Source organism: Micropterus dolomieu, linkage group LG03 (assembly GCF_021292245.1).
Source record: "Micropterus dolomieu isolate WLL.071019.BEF.003 ecotype Adirondacks linkage group LG03, ASM2129224v1, whole genome shotgun sequence".
Taxonomy (NCBI): domain Eukaryota; kingdom Metazoa; phylum Chordata; class Actinopteri; order Centrarchiformes; family Centrarchidae; genus Micropterus; species Micropterus dolomieu.
Window position 1 is genome coordinate 34,433,064 of NC_060152.1, and position 12,578 is coordinate 34,445,641.

Genomic DNA, 12,578 nt, shown 5'->3' on the forward strand with positions numbered 1-12,578 from the left:
GGCGCCCCCTGCTGGCTGCTAGAGAGGACGCAGGTTTAAGTCGCCCCCTGCTGGCTGTTAGAGAGGACGCAGGTTTAAGTCGACCCCTGCTGGCTGTTAGAGAGGACGCAGGTTTAAGTCGCCCCCTGCTGGCTGCTGGAGAGGACGCAGGTTTAAGTCGCCCCCTGCTGGCTGTTAGAGAGGACGCAGGTTTAAGTCGACCCCTGCTGGCTGTTAGAGAGGACGCAGGTTTAAGTCGATCCCTGCTGGCCGCTAGAGAGGACGCAGGTTTAAGTCGCCCCCTGCTGGCCGCTAGAGAGGACGCAGGTTTAAGTCGCCCCCTGCTGGCCGCTAGAGAGGACGCAGGTGTCAGACCTGCCAGCTTGATCTCGGTCCAAAACCTCTGTACTCCATGCCTGCACCAGGGCTCTTAAAACACATTATTGTCTTTTAATTTACTGAAACACACCAAACCTGCATCTAAGTCGAGTGTCCTCACCAGAAAAGCATTGCTTGTTAGTGCAGCACATTAATACAACCTATATATTTACGTTCTATATGACTGCGACCTCTAGAGACCGTACAATGGCCTTTTAAGATATAAATCTTGGTTGGTTTTGAGTTACATTACAATCAATTAATTTATCCATTAATCATCATCATAATATCCAATTAAAAAATCCACGATTACATCCTTTTAACAGGCAACTCAACCATTTCATGTTAAAGAAGAATCAGAGTTAATCCAAGCAAATGCACAAATGTCAAGTAATAGTTTATTAAACCACAATATGTGTTTCAACATTTATATATTGATATGCTAACAAGCTAAATGTTACAAATGTTTGAAAGTTATCAAAGAGAGAACTTTATTATTGATAAAATCATAAAATTCTGATGTAAAGCTCATTAATCTTTTAAACTTGTGCTCTCTGTTAGCTTAGTTTGGGAAACCACAAACACAGAAGGCTTCTACAGCAGCTGTGATCAGACTAAAGTACAAGAAACTGACAAGAAAGTATCACAACGTCCATCAAAACTTCTTAAAACAACCGTGAACACTCTCTACCTTCCGCTCTCCGTCTGCATCCTCAGTTCGTTCCAAACATTCAGACTTCAGAGACAGACAAATGGCTTCTCCTGACAATAACGCAGCAGTCTTACTTTGGGAACAGCAGCCCTTTAATAAATTAAAGTTACAAGACAAAGTACTTCTCTGTTGTCAGTGTGTTCATCAGGGAGCTTACATGAACTTAAAGAGCCGGGCTGCAGTCGTCTTCCTGCAGTAATCAAATCGGGTTTCCTGACTCAGTGTCTGCTGGTTAAACACAGTTTCTCTGCCGTGTTTGCATTTAAACAGGTTTCAACTTGGTCTTTTCCATGTGAGCATGTGCAGGCAAAGCCTTCAGACAGTGAGAGCATCACTGGGACAGAAGAGTCTCCGCTGCAGGACGTCTGACTGATCAGATGTCCTGACAGATCAGCCTGACGGGGCCGATCAGTTTTCTGCTCCGTTCATTTGAGGTGATGAGCCGATGTTTGTGCTGAAACTCTGTTTAACCATCACCATCTGGATTCCTGCATCCCTCTGCGCCATACGGCTCCTCCTCATGCGCAGTAAACACGTCTTGTAATCAGTGGGGGCAGGATCAGGCCAAACTCGCTGCATCAACATCACAATAAAACACATTCAGTTAGAATAATTAACACCAACCTGAGATAAAACAACTCAGTAAATTAGTCAAAGAGCCGCTCACACACCTCAGGACATAAGCTAAAGCAAGCATCAGAGCCTGCCTCTCCTCCAGGAGTCCACCATTAATACCATTAAGACCTGTCCTCCCTCCACAATGCATTACAGCAGCCCCGTCAGAAGGGTTTGCACACGCTGTGTGGAAAAGCCATTGTATGCCAACATGATCGTGTATGTGATCATGTGTACAGATCACACAGAAGTATTGAAATAGTTTACTTAAGTAAAGGTAGTAAAGGCTTCTCACCAAAGGAAGTTCCTTGTACATGTTAAAATTACTAAAAATACTCTACTAAAAGTACAAGTTTGATCCCCCCCGATTGTCACTGTATAATTCACACTGAGTCACGTTTTGAATATTGCAATATTCTCTGCTGCATTTCTGCTTCTGTTTATTCACTACTGTTCATCAGAATTTTGTTAACAAAGTAAATATTGTACAAATCCATTTTATATTTTGTCTTTATACTTTGTATATTTCTTTACCTACCAACTTCCATAATTATTTCTATTCCTTTAATGCCACAAAAATTTCCCCTCAGGGATCAATAAAGCGTTTCCGATTCTGATGGCAGGTGGTTAGGTGTAGGAAAATATATTTTTTAGGGCTTTTCAGCATTTATTTTCGGCAGGACGGCTCAAGAGTGACAGGAAAAGTTAAAGAGAGAGAAGTGACGACATACAGGAAGTGGTCACAGGTCGGATTCAAACCTGGCCCGGGCTTTGTACGTGGGACGCACACACTAGCGATGATCTAGCCGGCGCCCCAATAACTCAACTTTTACTTGTTTCACATTGGACTCGAACGCCGTTCTCCTGTGTGAAAGTCCTGGGTTCGACCCGTCCACCTCCTTGAATGGACGCTATTTTTAATTTGTCACCTGGTTTCCTCCTGTGCTGCTGTCGTTCGGCCACTAGAGGTCGCTGCCACGATAAATATAAATATGGTTTGTAAAGCTATGGTCTGTGTTTCAGGTGAGGCCCTTGTTTTTAAATATTTTATTTAAGTTCATTTAGAATTATGGTTTTTGGAAAATTGCGTTTAGCACTGAAAATGAAATAACCCCTGCAGAAACTAATTAAAGAGAGACTTTTTGGTACTGTAAATATAAAACATGATTCTTTTTTTTGTGTGAACCTTGTTCCATCCCTCATGCCTGAAGCTCGTCATCAGCCTCCTGTAACCTGAAGGCGGCCGCAGAGCGAAGCCATTTCTGCTTTAAATTGCAGTGTGGGCTCAGCAGGTGGATGTTGGGAGGAGGTGGAGAGTTTCACGGGGGCCCCGCTGAAGCTTCACACGACAGCGTTCGGCTGTTCAGTCAAGCAGCAGATGAAGCCTCCCACCAGCTGAGGCTCGCTGCACGCCGACATCCAACAGCAGATTAAAGAGCTGCTCGTCGCACAGACGCAGCACTACAGCACAGTTAATAATTCATGTCATTCAGAGGCTCAGCGCTCTGCCCGCTGCTTTCTGCTCACAAACAAACAAAATATTTGTGGTGAACAATAAAAAGGATGAGAGCTTCATGCAGACTGCAGAGAGACAGGAGACTGTTTCAGTTTCTGTCCTAGTGGCTGAACCTGCCTGCAACAACAACCACAGCCTCCCCCACAGCCCAGACATCACTCTTCATAGTCTCATCACATGTGGACGTTTGGTCAAGACCCCTTGGCGTCTCTTGTGAACTCCTGAATACCCTTTAAAGCCCCGGATATACTTGCTTTTATCTACACGTTCGCGTACTAAAGATGGCTGCCATGCATATCCTGCATTCCTTTGGAGCGTAGGTCGTGCACGTCCCCAGGAATTAACGGTACGCGTCCGCGAGATGCAGTTCAGCACATGAACGTGGGGGCAGTGTGTCGATCTGACCGGCAGGTCAGCAGGTCCGCAGTTACCGAGATCGTTATGATGTCTCATTAAAATCACAACCTGCTCGAGTGTCGCCGTGTTTGGTTTGTTTACGATGTGCGAACACGGAGGTTGTCAAAGGAAGATGATCCGGTCCTGGTCTGCCCCCTTGTGGATTCAAGTTTAATCCTCCAGGTACACGTAAAGTACGGCGGCCAGTATGTGAACAATGCCGTTTGCGTTGCCGACGCCTCTCTGCGCCTACGCACTGTTAAAAAGAGAGTGGATCTGGGGCTTAACGAGTCCTGTTTGTACCTCAGCCTGATATCTCCTCTTCCTCTGAGCTGCAGAAACCATTAAACCCATCAGAGAGCCTCACTGCGGCACCGGGTCACATGTTCCTTCATTCCTTATTCTGACTCGGTCCCACATTCACCGTCCTGCTGCCCGAAACACTCACTACAGCACCACGTGTGGATTCATCCGCCGCTCAGAATAGTCCCCAACAGATACTCTGTCTCCTCCTGTTTGTCTGATCGGAACTACAGCGAGCAGCGGAGCCTTTTTTAAACATGAACCTACATCTGTGAGGAGTTTATAAAGATTTCTGTCTTCAGGAGGAACCAATGGGCTCAGAGCTGAGAGCCACAGACAGGAAGTCAGACGGATCGACAGCTTGCTGGGTTTGAATCTGAACATAGTTTAACAGTGTGCACCATTTAAGAGCAGTATCAGATGAAGGAAGTTCTTCCCAGCAGAGGAACTCAAAGATGGGGCTCGAACTGCTCCAATCACAGCCAAATAGTGATAATTAGCATGCTAGGTGACCAGCTAAGTGGGATGGCGATACTACAAGAACAGACAGAGCAGATAAAATCTCTTCCTCTCATATTTTCATCTGGCCCCAAAAGCAGAAGAATGTTTTGAACACACAGACGAACTCGCCACACGTCCCTCCACCACAGCGACACGTCAAACACTCGTGATGACGCTGTAGTGCGACGGCGTCCTCTCTCTGCTGCTGAGAGATGTGGGGGAGTTTGTGGGGTCAGTCAGTCCCTGCTGTGGCAGAAATAGATGTATTTTGTTATTAATGAAGTGACACAGATCTCCTTCAACAGAGAGGACTGAAGCGCTGATCCTTCCATCCGCGAAGCCACATTATACGAATCAACCTGCAGACACCTGAAGCTTCATCACAGTCAGGAACAATAAAGAAATCTGTTTTAACTAGTACGATGTAATCTGTTACATTTTAGATGTTGATACGTTCAAACTGAGATGATTAAACATGACGTTAGATGAGCATAAAAATGGGTTTCTGCACTCATGTATCTACAGTTGTACAGTTAATAAATAAAATAAATACAGTTAGAAATACCAATTTATTTTTAATATATTATTATTATTATTTTATTTTTTTGACACACACACGAGGTAATACACTGACTGTGTATAAGTACCTCATACAGCCCTGCTTCAAAAATCCCTTTGAAGCTGATGATACACGGAGCAACTTTTAGAGCAATCGTGCAGGGCAGCGTTGTGGTAATGAGTAAAGATTACTACCGTAATCCCCGGTCTTCCCCCACCAGTCCGCCACCCGCCCCGCACCACCGCTATCTGTTCAAAACATAGCCGACTTGCCAGCAACATTGCTCAAAAAGTTACCCTGTGTATCATCAGCTTAACTAGAAAGTCAAACTACGCACACCGTTATTGTGGGGACCCGTCATTCAGTCCCTTACCCATATCTGGGGACATGTCCCCTCACTTTTGTTAAAAATGTTCTGAAAAATAGCAACAAGAAATGTTAACTAACGAATGAAAATGCTTTGAGAAAGGTTTGTTTGCAAGAAAACATGCAATGCAGTTTAAATACAGAGGAAACAAATGTGCAAAAAAAGGAACTTAAGTTATAAAAACAAGCTTCTGATTGCTGCCTTATATTACTGTTTAATTTACTTTATTTTTAGGGCCCGAGCACGAACTCTGCGAGGTCCCTATTGAAACTGTAAGGATTATTTTTTATTAATTTATTTTTTAAAGGAAGTCGGCCATTTTGAATTTTACTGCAATTTTTGGATGATTTACACACTTCGTACTTTAACAAACTCCTCCTAGGGATTTTGGCGGATCGATTTCAAATTTCTGCTGTGCCTTCTAAAGGCATTGAAGATGAAAATTTCTGCTATCTGTGAGTTTTCGTCAATGGGCGTGTCCGTGGCGTGGCATCAAAGATCAACTCTTCGCCATGACACACGAAGTTGTCGTAACTTCAGTGTACATGCTCACATCTGGACCAAACTGTACATGTAGGATGAGAGTCCCGCCCTGAACACATGTACATGCCGACATTCACCCACAGTCATAGCGCCACCTGCTGGCAACAGGAAGTGACCTTTAACGAAGCAGCCCCCGTCGCACGTTTCACCTACGTGTACGAATTTTCTGTGGTACGTGTATCTTGTCCAGACGCACAAAAAAGCCTCTTGGAGCCATAGCCTAAACCCAACAGGAAGTCGGCCATTTTGGATTTAATGCTCATTTTTGGCGATTTATACACTCCGTACTTTAACGAACTCCTCCTAGGGATTTTCTTGCCTTCTATGCCTTCTAAAGGCATTGAAGATGAAAAGTTGTGCTATTTGCAAGTTTTCGTCAATGGGCGTGTCCGTGGCGTGGCGTCAAAGATCAACTCTTCGCCATGACACAGGAAGTTGTTCAGTGTACACTTCAGTGTACATGCTCACATCTGCACAAAAATTTACGTGCTTGATAACCGTCCCACCCTGAACACATCTACAAGCCAATATTCATTTGTATTCATAGCACCAAGTGCTATGTAGCGCCACAAAGGGAACACAGGAAGTGACGTATAACACCTTCATGCAGCGTCCGAAGCACGTAGCAAATTCATAGCCGCACACTGCAGAGCTCCATAATACGCAACGCGGCCGCCTCACACCCCGACGCGCTACTCGTGCAAGGGCCCGCCCAACGCTGCTTGCAGCTTTAATTAATATATATATTTTTTATTATTATTTAGTTTTTTAACACACACACTTTTACCGTTTCATTTACTTTATTTGATGAAATGTATAAAATGAAGTGTTCTTTTGTAATTTATTTGTAGCTTTGGCAACATTGTTGTTTTACATTCATGCCAATAAACCCCTCCCCCCCCCACTGCCTGGAAAGCAGCATGATCGTGTATGTGCCAGTTCATACATGTCTTTTGATTCATCTTCTCCCGGTGTCTCCTTTTTACCTGGGTTTTGGATTTTGATCCCTGTTGGATTTGTTTGTCTGTGCTGGACGTTTGACGTTCTTACCTGGGCTTTGATCTCCTCTCCCTGCTCACCTGTCTTGACATAATTAAATGACTGAACGTGCTTCCCGTGTTCCTGCTGTCCTGTTAGCGGTCGCTGTGACAGACACGCAGTTAGGACACGTTGCTGTAACGAGGCCTTGCTTTCATTTTAAAGAAACCGCTTTACTTCATATCGATTATCGAGTGAACCGGATAATGAGTGTGTAGGATTCAGCAGAGAAAGGAACGAGGTGAAACCAGCGGCTGCCTGGAAGGAGGAAAATCTAAATTTAAAATGATTATCGGAGATGGACGCTGTACATGAAAGGGTTGGTCAGTGTGATGATCTGAGTCTGCAGCAGCAGAGTCCAGATCAGACGTGCAGGTTTTTATCTCACCTGCACACCAACATTTACATCTCCTCCCCGAGCGTTTCCTCACTGCTCTTCAACTTTGAAGCGGAGGACGGATTCTGAACCTTTGCTCTGGTTCTCCTGGTCTTGGTGTGTTCGGGTGTCCAGATACTTTTGTGAACATGTTAATGTACACTCACGTTCCCCAACCTAACACTGACACTAGAACCACTGCTGTTTCACTGCTTTAATTTACTTGATTTATTTTGACTACGTGTGGAGAAGCCACACGAGATGTCTTAGTTCTTGAGTGTGCTGGCAATAAAGACCACAAAGACAAACACACCTGCTGGATGTGCATGTACAGTTCACATGTGTATTTCTGCAGTTATGCAGCAAAACAAAAGCACAAATTCTGAAATGTTATTGTAATGTTAGGAATAAGAATTACCCCAAAACGTGAGGTTAGGTTCTGTTTCCTCAACAATAAAACATCTGCATTCCTATGCGTAAGGGCAACTTGGTCGTGCACTATAGTTCCAAAGAAAATGGCTGTAAAGTGCTGAAAATATTCTTAATTATGGCTGAACGATTTTGGGGAAAAAATTTAATTGCGATTTTTCTGCCAGGTGTTGCGATTACGATTTGATCTGTGATTTTTTTAATTGAAGTTTGCACAGAGCAGAACGAAACCGGCTCACAGAGAGCTGGGGCGAGTTCAATCTCACAACCTTCAGCACCGGTTTGCAACATTTTCGGATTGAACGACACGTTTCCGTGCAATGTTACGCAACGTTCTGCAACAGACTTATATGTATGTTAACATAATAACATATATATATATATATGTTTTCTTCTGTTTGGTGGGCGTGTCTCAGGTGTTATCCAATCAACTGCGAAAAGGTTGTTGTTTTGCTACGTTTTGTGTGCGCTGAACTCGTCCCAGTTCTCCGTAGTTGAAGCACAGGAAAGGACAAATGAACAACACGTTAACAACGTGCAGGCTAAACTCTCCGCCGCTGAAACACGTCAGTGTGAGTTGACGCCGGACAAAACGTTTGGTTTGTTGTTGTAAAACGTGCACGCCCCGCGCCAGGTGGCGCATGCCGCTTGTGACTGGTTAGCAGGTCTGTCACACAAGGACGACAACGTCATGAATCTGTATCTGCATGACGGTTTAAAACGGGTCAGAAGTTTAATTAACCTAAATTTTAATCTCCGTCTTCACGATTAAGTAAACGCGTTCTTTCAAATGGTTCAGTCTTGATTTTATTCAGCGAGTCTCCTTTCAGGTGGTTGAAACATGTTAGCAGCTGACTCTGTCCGGTACGATGCCTCTCGCTTCAGCTGCTTCTCCAGTCTGGGCAGTTTATCGAGCTGATACGCTGACTGCGTATAATGTCGCTTTTCCATCACCGGTACCAGCTCGACTCGACTCGGTTTGGTCGTCCTCCGTTTTCCATTGCAGACAGTACCCAGAGATAGTACGTAGCTTGTCGTCATAGCGACGCCACACACAACACGTAACGTTCAATGCGACACACACACCAGCGATCCACACAGCTTTCTCTTTTTTAAGTTAAGTTTCAACCTCAGAATGTAAAGACAGATAAGCGGTATGAAAACCTTCCAGCTGCCACTAGCGGAGCTCCTCAACTCCGAAAATATTCAAGCACATTTTTGTTCCGCCATCACTTCTCGTACACAGCTGATTTCACCTCAAAACTTCTCAGAAGTGGATTTAGTGATGAAATTCCACACAAACTGTAAAATATAAAACTTCCTGTTGCCTCTGTCTGGTGCAGCAATGATGATGCAGTGAATAGTGAATATTCTCTGACCAATCAGCAGTCTGTCGTGTTTTCACGTTACATTTTAGTTTCCCTCAGCTCGCTTGGAACCTCGACGGAAGTGAGGTGATACGAAAAAAAAGTACCTGTTAGCAGGTACAGGTGCAACATTTCTACACAATGGAAACACAAACAAAGGCGAGTGGAGCCGGTACTGTGCAGTGGAAAAGGGGCCAGTCCTGCTTCAAAAATCCTCAACTATCCCTTTAACTACAAACTACAATTTGGGGACACGTCAGTAACACCCACAGGTGTCAGTTACACAGGGGACGCTGGGTCCCCTCACTTTTGTTAAAATGTTCTGAAAATGTAAACTAACCAATGAAAATGCTTTTAAGAAAGGTTTATTTGCAAGAAAACCTGCAATGCATTTTAAAAATAGAAGAAACAGACGTGCACAGTACAAAAAAAGAAACCAGCTTCTGATCATTTTAGTCTGTTTGATTTTTTACATTTTGAATTGTCCCCTGAATTTAGCTCAGGTCAGTTCAATTTTATTTATATTACACCAACTAACAGCAGTTATCTCATGTCGCTTTTCATACAGAGCAGCTCCAGACTCTTGTTTAAAGACACCCGACAATGTTGTGTTTCCCTTTATATAAAAAAACATTTCCACCATAACTTTGTGCAGAAAAGTCTCCAGAATGCAGGAGTGTTTAATGCTCAGAATCTTCTTGGAGGACTCCACCCCCCCCTCAAAACAGTGTTAAAATGTCTTCTCATCGTCACACCTCCAATCTGAGCCCCACCATGTCCAAACCTCTTTTTAACACAAAGTGACCCGACCCCGAACCTGAACCTCATTCATACTGAACCCTCAAACAGCCTTTTCAACTTGTGGGGCCCAGCTTCTCTGTTTTGGCCCCCGTGAGTACAGTAAAACAGCCCCTCACACTATAAGCCCCTGTGAGGAAACATCACCTCTGGATAAACATCACCTAGAGCTCGAGAGCTTTATAGCAGCTTTAATACGGATTCTTTATGGATCAGATACAAGCTGCTCAGGAAACATGTTCAGAAGTGAGAAATAACTATATTTAATAATTTGGTTGGTGCTTCGCCCAGCACCAACCAAACTCTGTGCATTTTTCTGGGTATTTAAGAAAGTAAATCACAAAAAGTCACATTGTCTTCATTAATCAGATTGTAGTTTTGAGTTGAGCTAAAAGAGATTTTTAACAAGTTTTGCTAAATGATTTATTAACCGTTAGATATGTCTGGTGGTAACAATATTACATCAGTCAAAAGCCCCAGCAGGCGTCTCTGTAGGAATGATGAATGAATGTAACACAACTTCATTTACATCCTCCAACATTTCACAGTCTGAGAACCAGCTGAGATGATTCAGACCTTCACGTCTCCAACTAAATCCATAAACTACACAATTCTGAGTAAAATCTGAGTAAAGAGTCTTTTTAAACTCTGAAACAAGCAGCTGTTTCCTGCAGAGCTGCAGCTTACATCATCTCAGTTTGTTTAAAAGAAACTGGCTTTTGCTTCAGACCACGCAGACGTTAAAAGGAAGATATTTACTTCTAGATATTATTATATTTACTGATCTATAAAATACCAGAAGAGCACACATTTAGAAGGATGATATAAGAAAGCAGCATCTCTCAAAGATAGAATATTAGACCACAGATGTCAGCAGCAGACACACAAACGTTACGGTGAAATAAAATCCTCACGCGCAGGAACGTGAGAGAGTTTATTTACCTTCTCAGAGGTGCATGAAGAAGAAGACGAAGAAGAAGAAGAAGCTCCAGAGTGGAAAAGCATCAGAAAGTTTTTCAGTTTCAGCTCAGACGGACTGAACTGAGATCAGCTCCACGCTGACGGACACACAGCTTCATCCTCCTCCTCCTCCTCTGGCTGCAGGAGAGCCTTTACATCCTCCAGCCGCCTCTCGCAGCTTTATAGCGGGGGAAGCCTCACACACACACACACACACACACACACACACACACACACACACACACACACACACACACACACACACACACACACGCCGAGGAGGAGGAGGAAAGAGCGGCCTGCAGCGCCTCCTGCAGGCCGGCCACAGGAAGCACAGGCCGTGCACAGATACATGGAGGAGTCTTACTTCCCAAAGCACCCACCAAACTCTGTGCATTTTCATGGGTATTTAAGAAAAAAAATCACTAAATGTCAACATTCGTGTTGGTCTAAGGAAAATAATTTTCACTGCAGCATGCCAGATATATTTCCAGCTCAGACACACTCGCACTGATCCATTCTTTCACCCACATTCTTTGTCTTTATAATAATAAAAACTCCTGTTCCACATGTCCTCTCTTGACCGATCCTGGTTTGGAGACGAGACAGAGTCGCTGTCAGCTCATGTAGCGTGCGACCTCCTGTCACACAGTGTGAAAACCACGATGACTTCAAGTTTCTACACATTAGTACTTTCACTTATGTAAAAGATCTGAGTAATTCTTCCACCACACACATAATATAGTGTAGAAATAGTCTACAAGTTTTGGTTTAAGCCAGAAATAAGTAATAACTAGTGTTAACATACACGTTGGGTATTTAGGCTGTGTGTGATATTTCCCGCAGCACCTGAACGCACCGTATTAGCAAGTCAAACGGTCCCCAAACGCAACAAAACAGTTGTTCAGCCAGGTGAGGCGCTCAGGGGCGGAGTCAAGTCCACCAAAATAAGATAACACACAACTGGAAATTGTTGTTGTTATTTGAGAATAAAAGCACAGCGTGACTCCGTGGATGAGGATCCCGGACTGCCTTCAATCAAACTTTATTAGTACCCAAAAATAAAATTCATTTAATTACGTTAAACACAACAACAAAAATATATTTCAGCTGTTGGGACGGTTTCCTTTTTCATGAAAAGCTTTACCTGATTAAAACCCACTGAGGCTCCTGATGTGCAGCTGTTTTATTAACAGGATACGTGTGTGCAGGACTTCACACAGGTACACCTGCACACCTGCACATCTGTACACCTGCACATCTGTACATCTGTACACCTGTACACCTGCACATCTGTACACCTGCACATCTGCACATCTGTACACCTGCACACCTGTACACCTGCACATCTGCACATCTGTACACCTGTACACCTGCACATCTGCACACCAGCACATCTGTACACCTGCACATCTGTACACCTGTACACCTGTACACCTGCACATCTGTACACCTGTACACCTGCACATCTGCACACCTGTACACCTGCACATCTGCACATCTGTACACCTGCACATCTGTACACCTGCACATCTGTACACCTGCACATCTGCACACCTGTACACCTGCACACCTGTACACCTGTACACCTGCACATCTGCACATCTGTACACCTGCACACCTGCACATCTGTACACCTGCACACCTGTACACCTGTACACCTGCACATCTGTACATCTGTACACCTGCACATCTGCACATCTGTACACCTGCACATCTGTACACCTGCACATCTGTACAC

General features: G+C 44.0%; 1 long non-coding RNA gene across 1 annotated transcript; it reads right to left on the minus strand.

The window, feature by feature from the left end:
- Nucleotides 1-1,073: 1,073 nt before the first annotated feature.
- Nucleotides 1,074-10,923, minus strand: LOC123967566. Its single transcript, XR_006824277.1, has 3 exons — nt 10,820-10,923; nt 1,227-1,642; nt 1,074-1,119 (listed from the first exon to the last, which is right to left on the minus strand). It is a non-coding gene; the product is annotated as an uncharacterized LOC123967566 (long non-coding RNA).
- Nucleotides 10,924-12,578: the final 1,655 nt, after the last annotated feature.